This window comes from Bombina bombina, chromosome 6 (assembly GCF_027579735.1).
Source record: "Bombina bombina isolate aBomBom1 chromosome 6, aBomBom1.pri, whole genome shotgun sequence".
Lineage (NCBI taxonomy): Eukaryota > Metazoa > Chordata > Amphibia > Anura > Bombinatoridae > Bombina > Bombina bombina.
The window spans coordinates 350,946,093-350,965,945 of NC_069504.1; positions in this window are offsets into that span (position 1 = coordinate 350,946,093).

Genomic DNA, 19,853 nt, shown 5'->3' on the forward strand with positions numbered 1-19,853 from the left:
ATTTCATTAGAATGCATAAAAAAAACTAATTATATGCAAAATGGGTACTGGCAGACAGCTGCCAATACCCAAGATTACGGACAATAAGGTAGAGGGGGGAGAATTAGAGAGCTGTTTGGGGGGGATCAGGGATGTTGGGGGCTAAGGAGGATCCTACACAGCAGAATATATCTTTAAAAAAGCAACAACAACAAAAAGCCTTTAATTTTAGTACTGGCAGACTTTCTGCCAGTACTTAAGATGGAGGGGACAATTGTGGGGTGGGGGAGGGAAGAGAGCTGTTTGGGAGGGATCAGGGTGTGGGATGTGTCAGGTGGGAGGCTGATCTCTACACTAAAGCTAAAATTAACCCTACAAGCTACCTAATTAACCCGTTCACTGACAGGGCCGCCACTAGAAATTTTGGGGCCCCTGACTCAACCATTGATCAGGGCCCCCCCCCCCCTTTGACATGTGCAATTTTTGACAAAGTGACTAAAACGTATATGCACTTTATTCTTAAGTGTCTATTTAAACTTGGAAATGTTGTAAAGGTAGTAACATACAAACACACAGACACACTCATACACTGAAACACACACACTCACACATAAGGATTCACATATAGACATACTAGCAGACACGCAAAGAAACACACTCAGACACAGACACTTGGCACTCGTTTATATTGATCTGACAAGTAATGAGGTAAACTACAGTTTTGTAAAAAAAAGGAGAATTAGAAAACAAAATATGGAGTTCTGATTAACTTTTTGTAAAGGAAGATGACAACTAAATGATGACAACAGCATGCAGTGGCTGAAAGGAAGGGCCCTGAACTGCCTAAACAATAATTTAAAGGTTAAATGGTGGATTGGTTACTTCCAGAAAGGTCTTGTTAGTCTCAAAGTCTGTAGAAAGATGTGAATAATTAGTAGTAAGGTCAAAATGTCCTAAAAAGGAACAGACAATGGACACACACACACACAAACTCAAACTTGCACACACACAGAGACATCCACAGAAAACACACAAAGACATACATACACAGAGAGACAACCACATAAAAAACACAGAAAGACATACACACACTCTCACTGAGACATCCACAGAAAACACACAAAGACATACACACACCCTCACAGAGACACCTACATAAAACACACACCCAAACAGAGACATACACAGAAAACACAGACATACATACATATACACACACACCCTCACAGAGACATCCACAGAAAACACAGACATACACACCCACCCTCACAGAGGCACCCAAAGAAAATACACAAAGACAAACATACACACACCCTCACAGAGACACCCACAAAAAAAGCTCAACGACGTATGCACACACCCTCACAGACATCCACAGAAAATGCAAAGACAAACACACCCACCCTCACAGAGAGACCCACAGATAAAAAATACATACACACTCAGAGACACAAACCAAAGCACAAAGACAAACACAGACACCCATAGAAACACTCACAGGAGGAAACATTTATGCACCTTACATCCCCTAAATCAACAGTGTGTGACATGCATGATAAAAATTTTTTTAGAAATTAAGAGATCACTTTTTAAAGAATCATATTTGTAAATGTGCAAACAAAAATAATTCTGTGAATTCAAAATTGTACATTAATGAGCTGGGTAGATGGCTAGATGAAGAAAAGTACCTTTAAAAGGTTGACATATGATTTGTTTGTTTTTTCCCCATTTTCCCCAACCAAGAGGCCCACTTCAAATATAGTGTACACATTTTCCCAGCTGTCAGCTGTACTTATGGATTTTGAAAATGCTGTACTCTATATGGTCTTGGTGGGACCATAAGCTGTGGTACTCATACCATTAGATCTGGATAAATGTAGGATTTAGGCTTGTTGGTATGTATTTCAAAATTAAGCCAGCTGTAGTGTAAACTGAACAGTTTTAAGTTAACCTGTCTTATTTCAAACACTGAGCAATCTTAGTCTGAGAGTATAAAATTTTATGCAGATGTAAAAATCTTAGATAAAATGCCTCCTTGTATCTGGAAAGTCCTTGCATGAAGGGGCAGTAAACTGGAATGTAATATTATATATATATATATATATATATATATATATATATATATATATGTGTGTATAAAATGCATATCTGCCAAAAGGGCATCTACCATTTGTGTATTGAGGAGGAAACATTTCTGCATGGTTTTAAATATAGAATTTCTACAGCATTGTCAAATAATCATAAATACACTGCTGCTAAAAAAAAATTGTTTTTATGGACCCCTAGCCCCAAAAAAACTACTACCACCGACACACATTGTACAAAGTGCCAAGTCTGTCTCACACTGCGCATAGTGGTTTAGTGCACACTAAGAAATCCTCTCAAATGCTAATACTTTACTTCTTGTAATAACATTTCCCATGCTCAATTAGCACTCTGCTGTAGTACCCACTGCACTGGTGGCTGCCCAAATTAAAAAAAAAAAAATTTTTTTTTTTTTTTTGTAGTTCTTGCCTCATGGGGCCCCCCTGGCTCATTGGGCCCCTGACAGGAGTCACCCCTGTCACCCCCTGATGGCGGCCCTGTTCACTGATGGGCATAATACAAGTGTGGTGTGCAGCGGCATTTAGTGGCCTTCTAATTACCAAAAAACAATTCCAAAGCCATATATGGCTGCTATTTCTGAACAAAGAGGATTCCAGAGAAGCATTTACAACTATTTGTGCCATAATTGCACAAGCTGTTTGTAAATAATTTCAGTGTGAAACCTAAAGTTTGTGAAAAAGTGAACAATATTTTTTATTTCATCGCATTTGGCAGTCAAATGGTGGCATGAAATATACCAAAATGGGCCTAGATCAATACTTTGGGTTGTCTACTACACTACACTAAAGCTAAAATTAACCCTACAACCTCCCTAATTAACTCCTTCACTGCTAGGCATAATACACGTGTGGTGCGCAGCTGCATTTAGCGACCTTCTAATTATCAAAAAGCAACGCTAAAGCCATATATGTCTGCTATTTCTGAACAAAGGGGATCTCAGAGAAGCATTTACAACCATTTATGCCATAATTGCACAAGCTGTTTGTAAATAATTTCAGTGAGAAACCTAAAGTTTGTGAAAAAGTTTGTGAAAAAGTGAAGGATTATTATTTTTTTATTGCATTTGGCAGGGAAATGGTGGCGTGAAATATACCAAAATGGGCCTAGATCAATACTTTGGGTTGTCTACTAAAATAAATATATACATGTGAAGGGTTATTCAGGGATTCCTGACAGATATCAGTGTTCCAATGTAACTATCGCTAATTTTGAAACAAAATTGTTTGGAAATAGTAAAGTGCTACTTGTATTTATTGCCCTATAACTTGCAAAAAAAGCAAAGAACATGTAAACATTGGGTATTTCTAAACTCAGGACAAAATTTAGGAACTATTTAGCATGGTTGTGTAGATGTGTAACAGATTTTGGGGGTCAAAGTTAGAAAAAGTGTGTTCTTTTCCATTTTTTTATAGTGAATTATAAAATATGATGAAAATAATGGTATCTTTAGAACGTCCATTTAATGATGAGAAAAACTGTATATAATATGTGTGGGTACAGTAAATTAGTAAGAGGAAAATTACAGCTAAACACAAACACTGCAGAAATATATAAATAGCGTTGGTCCCAAACAATCAGAAAATGGAAAAGTGCTGTGGTCCTTAAGGGGTTAATGTGTTTTGTGAAAAAGTTAACCAGAGCTCTGACTACGCTTTAATCATTCTAGCATAAAACGTGATTGTGCTCAAGTGTTCGTGTTTACTTCCCCTTTTCGCTCACGCGTAACTGTTAGCGTGCCACTTGCAATCTGGCCCTAAATATGTCCTAGGGAGAACAATGTTATGGGAACACAATTAATACAAATATTAGTCATGCCAGATCTTGGGAATTATAATCCAAACCCTTCACTATTCACTATTTACAGGTAGAATGTAAAAGTTACTGCTTGTTTGTTTCAGGCTAATGTCACAATCTTAAACTTCCTTTTTGAATGCAAGGGAAACATATGCTTTCCTATGAAATGCTGTTAACCACAACTGTCACCCTCTTACCATATTGATTGTACTTTTTATGACACAGGGCTAGATTACGAGTGGCTTTACCATATATATATATATATATATATATATATATATATATATATATATATATATATATATATATATATATATATATATATATACTGTATATATACTGTATATATATATGTATATATTATATATATAAATATGAATGTGTGTGCATATGCATTGAAGTAATTACTGTATGTGTTTTACTGTATATGTACTGTACATAGTTAACATTCCAATGTTCTTCACTTACAGGATAATGGACTTTTTATTGTATATACTTATTTCTATATATATATATATATATATCTATATATACCTATATATATATTTCTATAGATATATAGGTACAGATATGTATTTCCTTCTTAATACAAGGAGAGTCCATGACATTATTCCTTACTGTTGGGAAAAGACACCCCAGCCAAAGGCTTAAATACCTCTCCCACTTTCCCTATCCCCCAATCATTCTTTGCCTTTCGCCACAGGAGGATGGCAGAGAAGTGTCAGAAGATTTCGGAGTTGTTCCTCAGTAGGGATTTTTGCCTTTCGCTACGGAACTGGAGTTTTAAGTAGTCTTGTCAGCCTCTCAGTGAGAGCATTGACGAAAGTTAGAGTCTGGAGAGGCAGGAAGAGTCTTTCGGCGAAACCATTCAGACTGCCTGCTAACAGCTCCTTAAGCAACCAGTGTTGACGAGTTTCACTGTCTGCTTCCTCATTCAAGTCCATGTTAGGAGCAATACTGTCACACTTGAGAGGCTGTGTTTCTGCTCCACAGCACAGATTTTGATAAGATCGTTTCAATTTTTACTTATGTGAAATTGCTGAAGACAGGGTCACAGTGTGACTACTTTTATCTTTATTGAATCATGGGTTAATATAGACTGTTGTTATGCGGTAACAAAACATACAGGTATTTTACTTTCACTTTGAACGCTGCGCTGCTTGATAGCATTGGCACACTTTTTCTCATGGTAGTCCTGCATTGCACACCACGTGACCAGGTGTGGTCACACTTTCGTTTTTCTCTATCCTGACCGAGCTAGCTGTCGGAGAGGTCGCTTCTTCTCTGGGTGCCTTAGGTGCGGTTTTTTGAGAAAAATAAAAGTTCATTTATTTGTATCCTACTGTTGTTAGCGCAAGCTATGGAGGATTCTGATATGCTTGAGGGTATTCCCTCTATTCCCAATAGTAATACCTGTCTATATTGTGAGGAGCTCTTGGTATGCCCGCCCAGTCAACTATGTTCCATATGCATAAACAAGGTTATTTTGTCTAAGAAGGTTAACTCCTTTAGTACGACTGAGCCGTCCACCTCTGAGGACTAGAGGTCCCGTGAGGTGCGTTCCCATCAATCATCTCCATTATCTCATGCAGCTTCCCGTAGCATGCCTGATCCTCCATCTGGAGGGAGCCTTTTACGAATAGACATTACCACGCAGTTAAAGACGGCGGTTTCTGAGGTCTTTAGTGCTTTACCTTAACCTTTGCGCAAGTGAAAGGTTAAACATAGTTATCCGGTCCTGGGGACATCCAGTGATTTGCTTGATTTGTCTCCTTTTCAGGTATCTCAGGATGGGTCACACTCTGAGTCTTCATAGGGTGAAATTTCTGGATCGGAGTCTGCTACCTCTAGGCCTCAGGCTGCGGAGGAGCCAGCCTTTAGATTTAAAATTGAACACTTATGTTTTCTTCTAAAAGAGGTTCTGTCTACTCTAGAGGTTCCAGAAGCCAGGTTACCTGATGAACCTTTGATCCCTAAATTAGACAGAGTGTGCGAGGATAGGGTAGCACCGCTAACTTTTCCTGTACCAGTAAAAATGGCGAATATTATTAAGAACGAATGGGATAGAATTGGATCTTCCTTTTTTCCTTTGTCTGCCTTTAAAAAATTGTTCCCGGACTCTCAACTAGAGTTGTGGGGTTCCGTCCCTAAGGTGGATGGTTAGCTAAGCGTACTACTATCCCTCTGATCCAATGGATAAGAAAATGGAAACTTTTCTCAGGAAAACATTTCAGCATATGGGATATTTATTTCAACTGGCAGCAGCTGTTGCCTCGGTTGCTGGAGCTACGGCCTACTGGTGCGACTCCTTAGCAGAATTGATCAAGGCGGAGGGTCCCCTCGATATTATCCAGGAAAGAATTAAGGCTTTGAGAATTGCTAATTCTTTTATATGTGATGCAAACATGCAGATTATTCGCCTATAAAATGCTAAGATAGCTGGTTTCTCAGTACAGACGCGTTGGGCGCTCTGACTGAAGTCCTGGTCTGTGGACATGACTTCTAAGTCTAGACTACTTTCCCTCCCCTTTAAGGGAAACATTTTATTTGATCCAGGCCTGGACTCTATTATCTCCATGGTTACTGGGGGCAAGGGTGCCTTCCTACCACAGGATAAATAGAGCAAGTCTAAGGGACAAGGATCTAATTTTCGTTCCTTTCGTTCTGAGAAGTCATAATGTCAGCAGTCCTCCTCCTAACCCGAGCAAACCAAGAGCACTCGGAAGCTGACCCAATCCTGGAATAAATACAAGCAGAACAAGAAGCTTGCCGAGAACAAGTCTGCATGAAAATACCACACACCACATATATATATATATGTGATAATGTTAATGTAATATAGATATCTATACCTATATATCTATAAGAATAGGTGTAAGTATATATATATATATATATATATATATATATAAATGTATTTACAATTAAAACTACATTGTTCTGTATGTGAACAACATTGGAATGTAAAATATTCATATTTCATGTTGGGATTAGCATAATTGAATAAACGTGGGTTTGTGCGCAAGTATGGGTGTTAGGTCCATTGAAGTCTATGGGGGAATACATTAACGTAATAGTGGCTTTGCAAAGCATATTTTTTCTGCACGTCGGGTTTCACTTGCGCGCAAACTTTTTACTTTCAACTCGTAATACGAGCATAACCCGATGAGTGCAAAAAACTTCTGTCTGGTTAACGTGCGAGCGGGACTACAAAATAGTGCTCCACTCATAATCTAGCCCACAGAGGAATTTCAATATGTTTGTCTGAGGATGAAAATACTTTCACAAAAGGAGCAAAACCAAATCAATTATAGTGGAGAGTCCTGCAATGGGTTAGCAGTGCCTTATGGGTTAAGGCTGGGGAGAGAATGTAACAGGGGAAAAGACGGAGTGTCGGTAGGTGGTGCTGCGGGACTTACCTTGATAAGGAGGTCACAAAGCCTCTGAGCTCTCTTTCTCCTGCTGGATCCATCCTGTGGAAGCAACTTGGTGTGGATTTTTGGGCACTCTTTCTTCCATTGGGCTTCTTTTAGAACGTTGGCCTTTCGGGGCGAACAGAATTGGGGGTGGTATTCTTCACAAGTATAGGGGGATGTGCTGAAGAGACTTACCTGGGGCCCTCACATAAATTTACATAAGATGCGGCAAGCCTGACATCATGATTATCCATCTAGGGGGTAGTGACCTTGTGCTTCTACTGGTGCTGGATTTCACTAAAATTGTTCACTCGGACAGCAAGGGTTAGAACTTGGGCCCCCTCGGGTAATAGTCGGATAGACTAACATAATCACCAGAATTAGGGGGAGGTACATGCGTTTAGCAGGAGCTAGGTACAGAATAAGGAAAACTAAACAGGGATGTAGGAAGGACGGTCTCTGGGTCAAAAGGTTTAGTGGTAAAGCACAAATCTATTGTTGTTTTAAAGTGGGCGATGTTGGGGTGCGAGGTAATAGGGGTTAATAACTTTATTTAGTGGCGGCGATGTCGGGGAGCGGCCGAATAGAGGTTAATATCTTTATTATAGTGTGGGCAATGTTGGGGTGCGGGGGAATAGGGGTTAATAACTTTAGTATAGTGGCAACGATGTCGGGGAGAGGCGGAATAGGGGTTAATACATTTTATTAGTGGTCGGCTATGTCAGGAGCGGCAGATTAGGGTTTAATAAGTTTAATTTATTGTTTGCGATGCGGGAGGGCCTCGGTTTAGGGGATAATAGGTAGTTTATGGGTGTCAGCCACACTGGATTCAGACAACAGCTGTGAGTCATTATCAGCCCCACACAAGGACTTCTCAAAGTCAGATCAGCCAATAGAATTTCAGTAGCTGTCATCCTATTGGCTGATTTGAATAGCCAATAGGATTTCAGTAGCGCTCATCGTATTGGCTGATTTAAATTTAAAAAATCAAATCAGCCAATAGGAATGCAAGGGACGCCATTTTGAAAAGGCTCCCTTGCATTGAAGATTCAGTGTACGGCGGCGACTGTATGAAGAGGACGCTCCGCACCGATTGTTTTGAAGGATGGACCCGCTCTGCGCCGCTTTGGATGAAGATAGAAGCTGCCGTCTGGATGGATGAAGACCTCGCCGTCTGGATGAAGACTTATCGCCGCCTGGATGTCCGGACTTCAGAAATTGTAAGTGGATCATCAGGGGTTAGTGTTAGGGTTTTTTTTAAACTTTTTTTGGGTGTTTTTTTTTTTTAGATTAGGGATTGGGCTTTTTTAAAAGAGCTAAATGCCCTTTTTTACGGGCAATGCAAAAGAGCTAATTTACCTTTTAAGGGCAATGCCCATATAAATGCCCTTTTAAGGGCAATGGGTAGCTTAGGTTTTTGTTAGAGTTAGGTTTTTTTTATTTTGGGGGGTTGGTTGGGTGGTGGGTTTTACTGTTGGGGGGTCTTTGTATTTTCTTACAGGTAAAAGAGCTGATTTCTTTAGGGCAATGCCCTACAAAAGGCCCTTATAAGGGCCATTGGTAGTTAGGCTAGGGTTTTTTTTTATTTTGGGTGGGCTTTTTTATTTTTAAAGGGCTATTAGATTAGGTGTAATTGTTTTTATAATTTGGATATTTGGATAATTTCATTTGTTATTTTTTGTAATTTAGTGTTTGTTATTTTTTGTAATTTAGTATATTTTATTTTTTGTAATTTTAGATTATTTTTTTTTTAGTAGTGTTAGTTTTTTTTAATGTGTAATTTAGTTCATTTAATTTGTAGTTATTTTAATTTTAGTATAATAGTTGTTAGGTTAATTGTTAGTTTAAACTTTGTTTTTTTAATTTCACAGGTAAATTTTTATTTATTTTAAGATAGGGATATTGTAATTTTAATTTAAAGTTAGGGGGTTGTTAGGTTTAGGGGTTAATAGTTTCATTGAGTTTTTTGCGTGGTGGGGGGCTGGAGGTTTAGGGGTTAATAGGTTTATTTAGTGGCGGTGATGTGGGAGGCCAGAGGTTTAGGGGTTAATAACTTTATTTAGTTGCGGCTATGTCGGGGAGCGGCGGAATAGGGGTTAATAGCTTTATTATAGTGTTGGCGATGTCGGGGAGCGGCGGAATAGGGGTTAATGACTTTTATTAGTGGTGGCGATGTCGGGAGCGGCAGATTAGGGGTTAATAACTTTATTTCGGTATCGGCAATGTTGGGCGCAGCAGATTAGGGGTGTTTAGACTTGGGGTGTATGTTAGGGTGTTAGGTTTAAACGTAACTTTTTTTTCCCCATAGACATCAATAGGGTTGCGTTACGGCGATCGCCATTCCGCGCTTCAGGTGTTAGTTTATTTCTAACACCTTCTCCCCATTGATGTCTATGGGGAAAGCGTGCACGAGCACGTCAAAGCAGCCCTTGGATCTTGTGCGGCATGGAGCTCATCGCCAAGATATCACACGCACAAGGCGACTTTTTAGAAACTTGTAATGGCAGCGCTATGGAGGGTGAAATAACGCAACTTTTAGCGCAAAACTTGTAATCTAGGTGTATGTTATCTTACTCAATGAATGCCGGTTGCTTTAGTGTGTGTTTGTGTATCAGAAGTGATTCAGATAATTTGTGTTTAACAATGTGCATAGATAGTGTTATGTGTAAACAATCACTGGGTAATCACCTATGTTGTCTTATGTTAACTATGTTATCTTGCTCAATGGATGCTAATGTATTTCAATTACTTTAGTGAATGATTCCGTATCTTTGAGAAGTGATTCTGACAAACCATATTGTATAATTATAAGATTATGTTTACGTGATGCATCCCTATTAAGGGAATAAAATATGGTGAAAAATAAATTCTAATCCTTATAGAGCCTACTACTTGTTAACTATTCTTGATAGGTGTAATGTAGGAAAATCTATAGACAAAATCACGTCCTTGTGTATACTATTTAACATACATGTGTAGTGTCCTTAACCATTAATCTGTTAATGTCCCCCCATTCTGATTCTGTTATTATACTATAGGAGGAGCGTGATAGATCGATATAGGTGACCAATACAAAAACAAACCAAATATTATAACCAAATCGCCATATTCCTAAACTTGCAGATTCTGCAACTATATCAAAAGAATCCTACACTAGAATTCGATACCTGAGTGGTACCTAAAATGCTGCCAGATCAATCACTTCATTTAAGCAAGAGGGAAACAGTGCAAGAAACATCAGAGAATTTTCTTTTTATTCCGTTTTGCAATCCGTTTCAGTTTATTTTTCGCAGTTCACATATATAAGAATACTAATATGCCCCCTTTATAACAGAAAGTATACGGCATATACAGAGAACAGTGTATTAGCATTTCTGCTGCTGGGAGCGCTAGGATTGGTCTAAAGGGTGATACTGTGACAATCTAGGAAGTAGTAGCATATTCACACGTTGTAATTGTAGCAAAGCAGGATTGGTCCAAATGGGTTATGTGACACTGTGACAAACTAGGAAGTAGCAGCATATCCACACGTTGTAATTGTAGTAAAGCAGGGTAACTAAATTCCGGTGCACATCAACCTTCCTTCTATCCCTTCTATATGAAATAAGGAACTATTGATCATAAAATTATTTGCAGACAATCACAAACAAAAGTTAATGAGGAGCTTGCGATTACAATCACAGGTAACACACTCACACGTTTATAAACAGGAAGGGGAGAGTCACTGTTTATGTGTCAATATGTGGGATTATATTTTTACAAACAAAATTACTTGTGGCTTTTTTGCACAAGCAACATAATAATAGGCAGCCTGTTTAAGGTTGATCTGGGAGATAAAGACTGTATTTGCTAATTAACTGATATGTATTGAAGATACAAAGGCAGTCATGTTTCTATATATATTTAATTCATATGTATGAAACCATTTATGTCTAACATTTTTTTTTTTGTGTGAAAACATGAACAAATTATCTGTGTATATATATGTTTTTAATATGTAGTGTTCTTTTTGGGTAAACTCGAACAAGCTAACTTTATTGGATTATTGCAATACCACTTACACATATGTGTCATACACGCCCAGAATGGCCCGAGAGATCTGTTAGTTTGTTGACTCATTGGTTTTCAATAGGTTTAAATAGCATTAAACCATGCAAGGTGCTAGATGCCTGATGAAATGGCAGTTGCTGAGAAACGCGATGCAGATAGGGGGTAAAACTTGGACACCCCTATTTTAACTCACTTGTTTTTAATGTGTTGTTTTTAAATAAACATTTTTTTAAACTTAAGCACAGTTCTAGCACCTTTGTTTTTCCCATTTGAATGCTACACGGAGTTGAGCTTCATATCCTTGGATCTTTCTTGTGATATGACTGGCTGAGCAGCACCTGGAGAGAGGGTGAGCTGTAACACCCTGAGATATCAGCACATCACTACCAGAACATTGGTGTGCTATTGCCAAATGTGAGTACCCATTTTTGGATTTTGGTTGCATCATTTAATGTTCACTTTTGGTTGATGTGCACATGAGGCGCCCCTCTGTTTGTGTTTCACTTCATAGTTTGGTAATTTGAAGGCTACTAATGGCCTTTTGGACATCTTTTCAAATATTCTAAGACTATATGGAATTGTCTATTATATTGCACGTGTACAAGACACTCTGAAATGGCCAAAGGAGACACTTTAGAGGTGCATTAACATTAAAGCTCTATTCATCACTATTGTATAAGGTACAAAGAGAACAAACACTCAAGTGAGCCCAAAATAAAATTAAAAAAATCTTTATTCCATCACATTAAAAATACATGCTACAGCATGGACAGGGTCACCACAAAACAACCGACGGTTAGTGACTTGAGTGTTAGTTCTCATTGTGCCTTTTTTAGTTAGCAGTGTTAACCTCTGTACTGGCACTCCGGGACTGACAAGCCCTCTGTTTGGGACTGACCGTTGTACCTTGGCATTCAGATTTGGCTGTCACCTGGAGCCGCGGTATGTGACCTGCCGCATCACTATTGTATAGTCTGACTGCAGTGGCCAGGGTACACATTAAAATGTGTTGAGTATGTGATATCTGGTACAGCTAGGGAGATCTGCAGGAAAAGTGAGATCAGGACTAGTGATGTCGCGAACCTAAAATGTTCAGTTCGCGAACCGCGGACTCGAACTTCTGGTATTGTTCGCGAACGTGCGAATCGCGCGAACCGCCATTGAATTCAATAGGCAGGCGAACTTTAAAACCTACAAGGACTCTTTCTGGCCACAATAGTGATGGAAAAGTTGTTTCAAGGGTACTAACACCTGGACTGTTGCATGCTGGAGGGGGATCCCTTGCAAAACTCCCATGGAAAATTACATAGTTGATGCAGAGTCTGCTTTTAAGCCATAATGGGTCTAAATCAACTAACATTCCCAAAGTGGCTGTCTCAAAACATCCCGGACAGAAGATAGATTGATAGTGATAGATAGGATAGATAGATATACATAGATTGATAGTTAGATAGAATCGATAGAAGAGAAATAGATAGATTTGTTAGATATATAATTACCCTAATAAATTCTAATAATCAAACATGCGTTCTTGGACCCAACTAGCTTGTGTCAATTAGTACTTTTCTTAGCACTTTAATCCCTGTTCCCCCCCCCCCCTATCGGGGGAGTTCTATATGGCCTGCCAGATTACCCTGAAAAATTATAATAATAAGACATGTGGTCTGCTACCTATTTTAACGAGGTTGTGTTTTAAGTACTACCATTCTTAGCACTTTAATCTCTGTAACTCCCCCTATTTGGTGAGGTCTATACGGCCTGGATGATTACCCATACAAAATATAATAATAAGACATCTGCTCTTGGTCTGCGACCCATGGTAACTATGTTGTGTTAATTAGTAATGTCCTTTGCATTTTAATAGCTGTTACTCATACTCACCCTATCGGTGGAGGTCTATATGGCCTGCATGATTACCGTTACAAAATATAACAACCAAACATATGCTCTGGGACCCATGGTAAGTAGGTTGTGTTAAGTAGTACTGTTCTTTGCATTTTCATACCTGTTACAACACCAAATGGTGGCAGGTCTATCTGGCCTTCATGAATAGCTGCACCCAAACCCAAAAAAAAGCTGAGTGGTCTTAGACTAACACCCATGGCTAACTCTGTTGTTTCAATTAGTACTATTCTTAGCACTTTCATCCCTGTTACGGGCGGTCTACATGGCCATCATGATTAGCCGAACAAAATACTACAATCCAACCTTTGCTCAGTCTTCATAGGCCCTTCATTGTCTGCATTTTGATAGTACAGTTCTTATTATTTTTATAGCTGATACAACACCGAATGTTGTCAGCTCTATATGGCCTGCATGATTAGCTGCACCCAATACAAAAATAAATCCAAGCGGTCTTGGATTAACACCCATGGCTAACTCTGTTGTTTCAAGTAGTACTATTCTTAGCACTTTCATCTCATCATCCCTGTTACTTCCAGGACTCTCGGTGGTGGTGGTCTACATGGCCATCATGATTAACCTAACCAAATACTACAATCCAACCTTGGCTCAGTCTTCCTAAGGCCCTTCATTGGCTGTATTTTGGTAGTACTGTTCTTATTACTACATGGTGGTCTACATGGCCATCATGATTAGCCTAACCAAATACTACAATCCAACCTTGGCTCAGTCTTCATAAGGCCCTTCATTGGCTGTATTTTGGTAGTACTGTTCTTATTAGTTTAATAGCTGATACGACACAGAATGTTGTCAGCTCTATATGGCCTGCAAGAATAGCCGCACCCAAAGCCAAAAAAAAGCCAAGCGGTTTTGCACTAACACCCATGGCTAACTCTGTTGTTTCAAGTTCTAATATTCTTAGCTCTTTCATCTCATCATCCCTGTTACTTCCAGGACTCTCGGTGGTGGTCTACATGGCCATCATGATTAGCCTAACCAAATACTACAATCCAACCTTGGCCCAGTCTTCCTAAGGCCCTTCATTGGCTGTATTTTGGTAGTACTGTTCTTATTAGTTTAATAGCTGATACGACACCGAATGTTGTCAGCTCTATATGGCCTGCATGAATAGCCGCACCCAAAGCCAAAAAAAAGCCAAGCGGTTTTGCACTAACACCCATGGCTAACTCTGTTGTTTCAAGTTCTACTATTCTTAGCTCTTTCATCTCATCATCCCTGTTACTTCCAGGACTCTCGGTGGTGGTGGTCTACATGGCCATCATGATTAGCCTAACCAAATACTACAATCCAACCTTGGCCCAGTCTTCCTAAGGCCCTTCATTGGCTGTATTTTGGTAGTACTGTTCTTATTAGTTTAATAGCTGATACGACACCGAATGTTGTCAGCTCTATATGGCCTGCAGGAATAGCCGCACCCAAAGCCAAAAAAAACCCAAGCGGTTTTGCACTAACACCCATGGCTAACTCTGTTGTTTCAAGTTCTACTATTCTTAGCTCTTTCATCTCATCATCTCTGTTACTTCCATGACTCTCGGTGGTGGTGGTCTACATGGCCATCTACTACAATCCAACCTTGGCCCAGTCTACCTAAGGCCCTTCATTGGCTGTATTTTGGTAGTACTGTTCTTATTAGTTTAATAGCTGATACGACACAGAATGTTTTCAGCTCTATATGGCCTGCATGAATAGCCGCACCCAAAGCCAAAAAAAAGCCAAGCGGTTTTGCACTAACACCCATGGCTAACTCTGTTGTTTCAAGTTCTACTATTCTTAGCTCTTTCATCTCATCATCCCTGTTACTTCCAGGACTCTCGGTGGTGGTGGTCTACATGGCCATCAGGATTAGCCTAACCAAATACTACAATCCAATCTTGGCCCAGTCTTCCTAAGGCCCTTCATTGGCTGTATTTTGGTAGTACTGTTCTTATTAGTTTAATAGCTGATACGACACCGAATGTTTTCAGCTCTACAGGGAGTGCAGAATTATTAGGCAAGCTGTATTTTTGAGGATTAATTTTATTATTGAACAACAACCATGTTCTCAATGAACCCAAAAAACTCATTAATATCAAAGCTGAATATTTTTGGAAGTAGTTTTTAGTTTGTTTTTAGTTTTAGCTATTTTAGGGGGATATCTGTGTGTGCAGGTGACTATTACTGTGCATAATTATTAGGCAACTTAACAAAAAACAAATATATACCCATTTCAATTATTTATTTTTACCAGTGAAACCAATATAACATCTCAACATTCACAAATATACATTTCTGACATTCAAAAACAAAACAAAAACAAATCAGTGACCAATATAGCCACCTTTCTTTGCAAGGACACTCAAAAGCCTGCCATCCATGGATTCTGTCAGTGTTTTGATCTGTTCACCATCAACATTGCGTGCAGCAGCAACCACAGCCTCCCAGACACTGTTCAGAGAGGTGTACTGTTTCCCCTCCTTGTAAATCTCACATTTGATGATGGACCACAGGTTCTCAATGGGGTTCAGATCAGGTGAACAAGGAGGCCATGTCATTAGATTTTCTTCTTTTATACCCTTTCTTGCCAGCCACGCTGTGGAGTACTTGGACGCGTGTGATGGAGCATTGTCCTGCATGAAAATCATGTTTTTCTTGAAGGATGCAGACTTCTTCCTGTACCACTGCTTGAAGAAGGTGTCTTCCAGAAACTGGCAGAAGGACTGGGAGTTGAGCTTGACTCCATCCTCAACCCGAAAAGGCCCCACAAGCTCATCTTTGATGATACCAGCCCAAACCAGTACTCTACCTCCACCTTGCTGGCATCTGAGTTGGACTGGAGCTCTCTGCCCTTTACCAATCCAGCCACGAGCCCATCCATCTGGCCCATCAAGACTCACTCTCATTTCATCAGTCCATAAAACCTTAGAAAAATCAGTCTTGAGATATTTCTTGGCCCAGTCTTGATGTTTCAGCTTGTGTGTCTTGTTCAGTGGTGGTCGTCTTTCAGCCTTTCTTACCTTGGCCATGTCTCTGAGTATTGCACACCTTGTGCTTTTGGGCACTCCAGTGATGTTGCAGCTCTGAAATATGGCCAAACTGGTGGCAAGTGGCATCTTGGCAGCTGCACGCTTGACTTTTCTCAGTTCATGGGCAGTTATTTTGCGCCTTGGTTTTTCCACACGCTTCTTGCGACCCTGTTGACTATTTTGAATGAAACGCTTGATTGTTCGATGATCACGCTTCAGAAGCTTTGCAATTTTAAGAGTGCTGCATCCCTCTGCAAGATATCTCACTATTTCTGACTTTTCTGAGCCTGTCAAGTCCTGCTTTTGACCCATTTTGCCAAAGGAAAGGAAGTTGCCTAATAATTATGCACACCTGATATAGGGTGTTGATGTCATTAGACCACACCCCTTCTCATTACAGAGATGCACATCACCTAATATGCTTAATTGGTAGTAGGCTTTCGAGCCTATACAGCTTGGAGTAAGACAACATGCATAAAGAGGATGATGTGGTCAAAATACTCATTTGCCTAATAATTCTGCACTCCCTGTATATGGCCTGCATGAATAGCCGCACCCAAAGGCAAAAAAAAGCCAAGCGGTTTTGCACTAAAACCCATGGCTAACTCTGTTGTTTCAAGTTCTACTATTCTTAGCTCTTTCATCTCATCATCCCTGTTACTTCCAGGACTCTCGGTGGTGGTGGTCTACATGGCCATCATGATTAGCTTAACCAAATACTACAATCCAACCTTGGCTCAGTCTTCCTAAGGCCCTTCATTGGCTGTATTTTGGTAGTACTGTCATCCTTTTGAATAAAAGATTACAGTAAAGGCATTGATTTTAGAAACCCACAGATCATTATTTGCAACCGTGAAATTAGAAAAAAAAAATGATTACACAGCCGTGACACTTATTTATGCTCAGGCCTTTTTAATACGAGGGTCCCGGAGCCTCAACCGAAACAACAGCATGAAAGAGGAGATATGTCATCCTTTTGAATAAAAGATTACAGGAAAGGCATTGATTTTAGAAACCCACAGATCATTATTTGCAACTGTGAATTTAGAAAAAAAAATTGATTACACACCCGTGACACTTATTTATGCTCAGGCCTTTTTAATACGAGGGTCCCGGAGCCTCAACCGAAACAACAGCATGAAAGAGGAGATATGTCATCCTTTTGAATAAAAGATTACAGTAAAGGCATTGATTTTAGAAACCCACAGATCATTATTTGCAACCGTGAAATTAGAAAAAAACATTGATTACACAGCCGTGACACTTATTTATGCTCAGGCCATTTTAATACGAGGGTCCCGGAGCCTCAACCGAAACAACAGCATGAAAGAGGAGATATGTCATCCTTTTGAATAAAAGATTACAGGAAAGGCATTGATTTTAGAAACCCACAGATCATTATTTGCAACCGTGAAATTAGAAAAAAACATTCATTAGACAGCCGTGACACTTATTTATGCTCAGGCCTTTTTAATACGAGGGTCCCGGAGCCTCAACCGAAACAACAGCATGAAAGAGGAGATATGTCATCCTTTTGAATAAAAGATTACAGGAAAGGCATTGATTTTAGAAACCCACAGATCATTATTTGCAACCGTGAAATTAAAAAAAAAAATTGATTACACACCCGTGACACTTATTTATGCTCAGGTCTTTTTAATACGATGGTCCCGGAGCCTCAACCGAAACAACAGCATGAAAGAGGAGATATGTCATCCTTTTCAATAAAAGATTACAGTAAAGGCATTGATTTTAGAAACCCACAGATCATTATTTGCAACCGTGAAATTAAAAAAAAAAATTGATTACACACCCGTGACACTTATTTATGCTCAGGCCTTTTTAATACGAGGGTCCCGGAGCCTCAACCGAAACAACAGCATGAAAGAGAAGATATGTCATCCTTTTGAATAAAAGATTACAGGAAAGGCATTGATTTTAGAAAGCCACAGATCATTATTTGCAACCGTGAAATTAAAAAAAAAAATTGATTACACACCCATGACACTTATTTATGCTCAGGCCTTTTTAATACGATGGTCCCGGAGCCTCAACCGAAACAACAGCATGAAAGAGGAGATATGTCATCCTTTTGAATAAAAGATTACAGGAAAGGCATTGATTTTAGAAACCCACAGATCATTATTTGCAACCGTGAAATTAAAAAAAAAAATTGATTACACACCTGTGACACTTATTTATGCTCAGGCCTTTTTAATACGATGGTCCCGGAGCCTCAACCGAAACAACAGCATGAAAGAGGAGATATGTCATCCTTTTGAATAAAAGATTACAGTAAAGGCATTGATTTTAGAAACCCACAGATCATTATTTGCAACCGTGAAATTAGAAAAAAACATTGATTACACAGCCGTGACACTTATTTATGCTCAGGCCTTTTTATTACGAGGGTCCCGGAGCCTCAACCGAAACAACAGCATGAAAGAGGAGATATGTCATCCTTTTGAATAAAAGATTACAGGAAAGGCATTGATTTTAGAAACCCACAGATCATTATTTGCAACCGTGAAATTAGAAAAAAACATTGATTATACAGCCGTGACACTTATTTATGCTCAGGCCTTTTTAATACGAGGGTCCCGGAGCCTCAACCGAAACAACAGCATGAAAGAGGAGATATGTCATCCTTTTGAATAAAAGATTACAGTAAAGGCATTGATTTTAGAAACCCACAGATCATTTATATGACCCGTGTAATAGAAAAAAACATTCATTAGACACCGGTTACACTTTTTTATCCTCAGGCCTTGTTAATACGAGGGTCCCGGAGCCGCAACTGAAACAACAGCATGAAAGAGGACATATGTCAATCTTTTTGAATTATAGATTACAGGAAAGGCATTGATTTTAGAAACACTGAGATAATTACTTGCAACCGGGAAATAAAAAAAAAACATTGAACAGACACCCAGTACACTTTATTATCCATAGGCCTTTTCAGCAGAGGCTCCAGGACCCTCAACAAAAACAAGAGCAGGGAGCTGGGCATAGGAGTACAATGGAGTGTGACAATAATAATCTGAAGGTGAAGATTGCATAGTTGTGGCATTTTAATTTTGTTATTGTGGGAACTTAGTACTTGCAATGACCTTACTCTGGTGAATCCATATCGCAAATGTGTTATTTAAGGCACTGTTTGTCTATTTTTTTGAAAATCAGCATTTGGTAAATGAAGCTCAACTTAAGGCTGGTGAGAAACGACCTTTCTTCTGGCTGTTTGCAAATGTTGTGGCTCTGGACAAACATGTGAATAAGGGGCCATCAGCCATATTCTGCACGCAACCCCTTTGATGATTGACGATAAACATGTGTCACCTGCAAGCAGAGCTTGTTACTTCTGTCTAAATCATCTTCCTGGTATGGACAGGCCACTGTTTCCCACAGCAAGTACGAATTTTGAAATACAAGATTGTCTTGAGTATGGTAGGAAACCAAAGTTTATTTAATTCTGTACTATCTATTACCACAAGAAATGAACTTCTTGAAGTAACAAAAATGCCAGCAATTTCATGTGCTTATGGATGACAAGGACGTCATGTCCTTTGGTGCACAGAGATGGAGA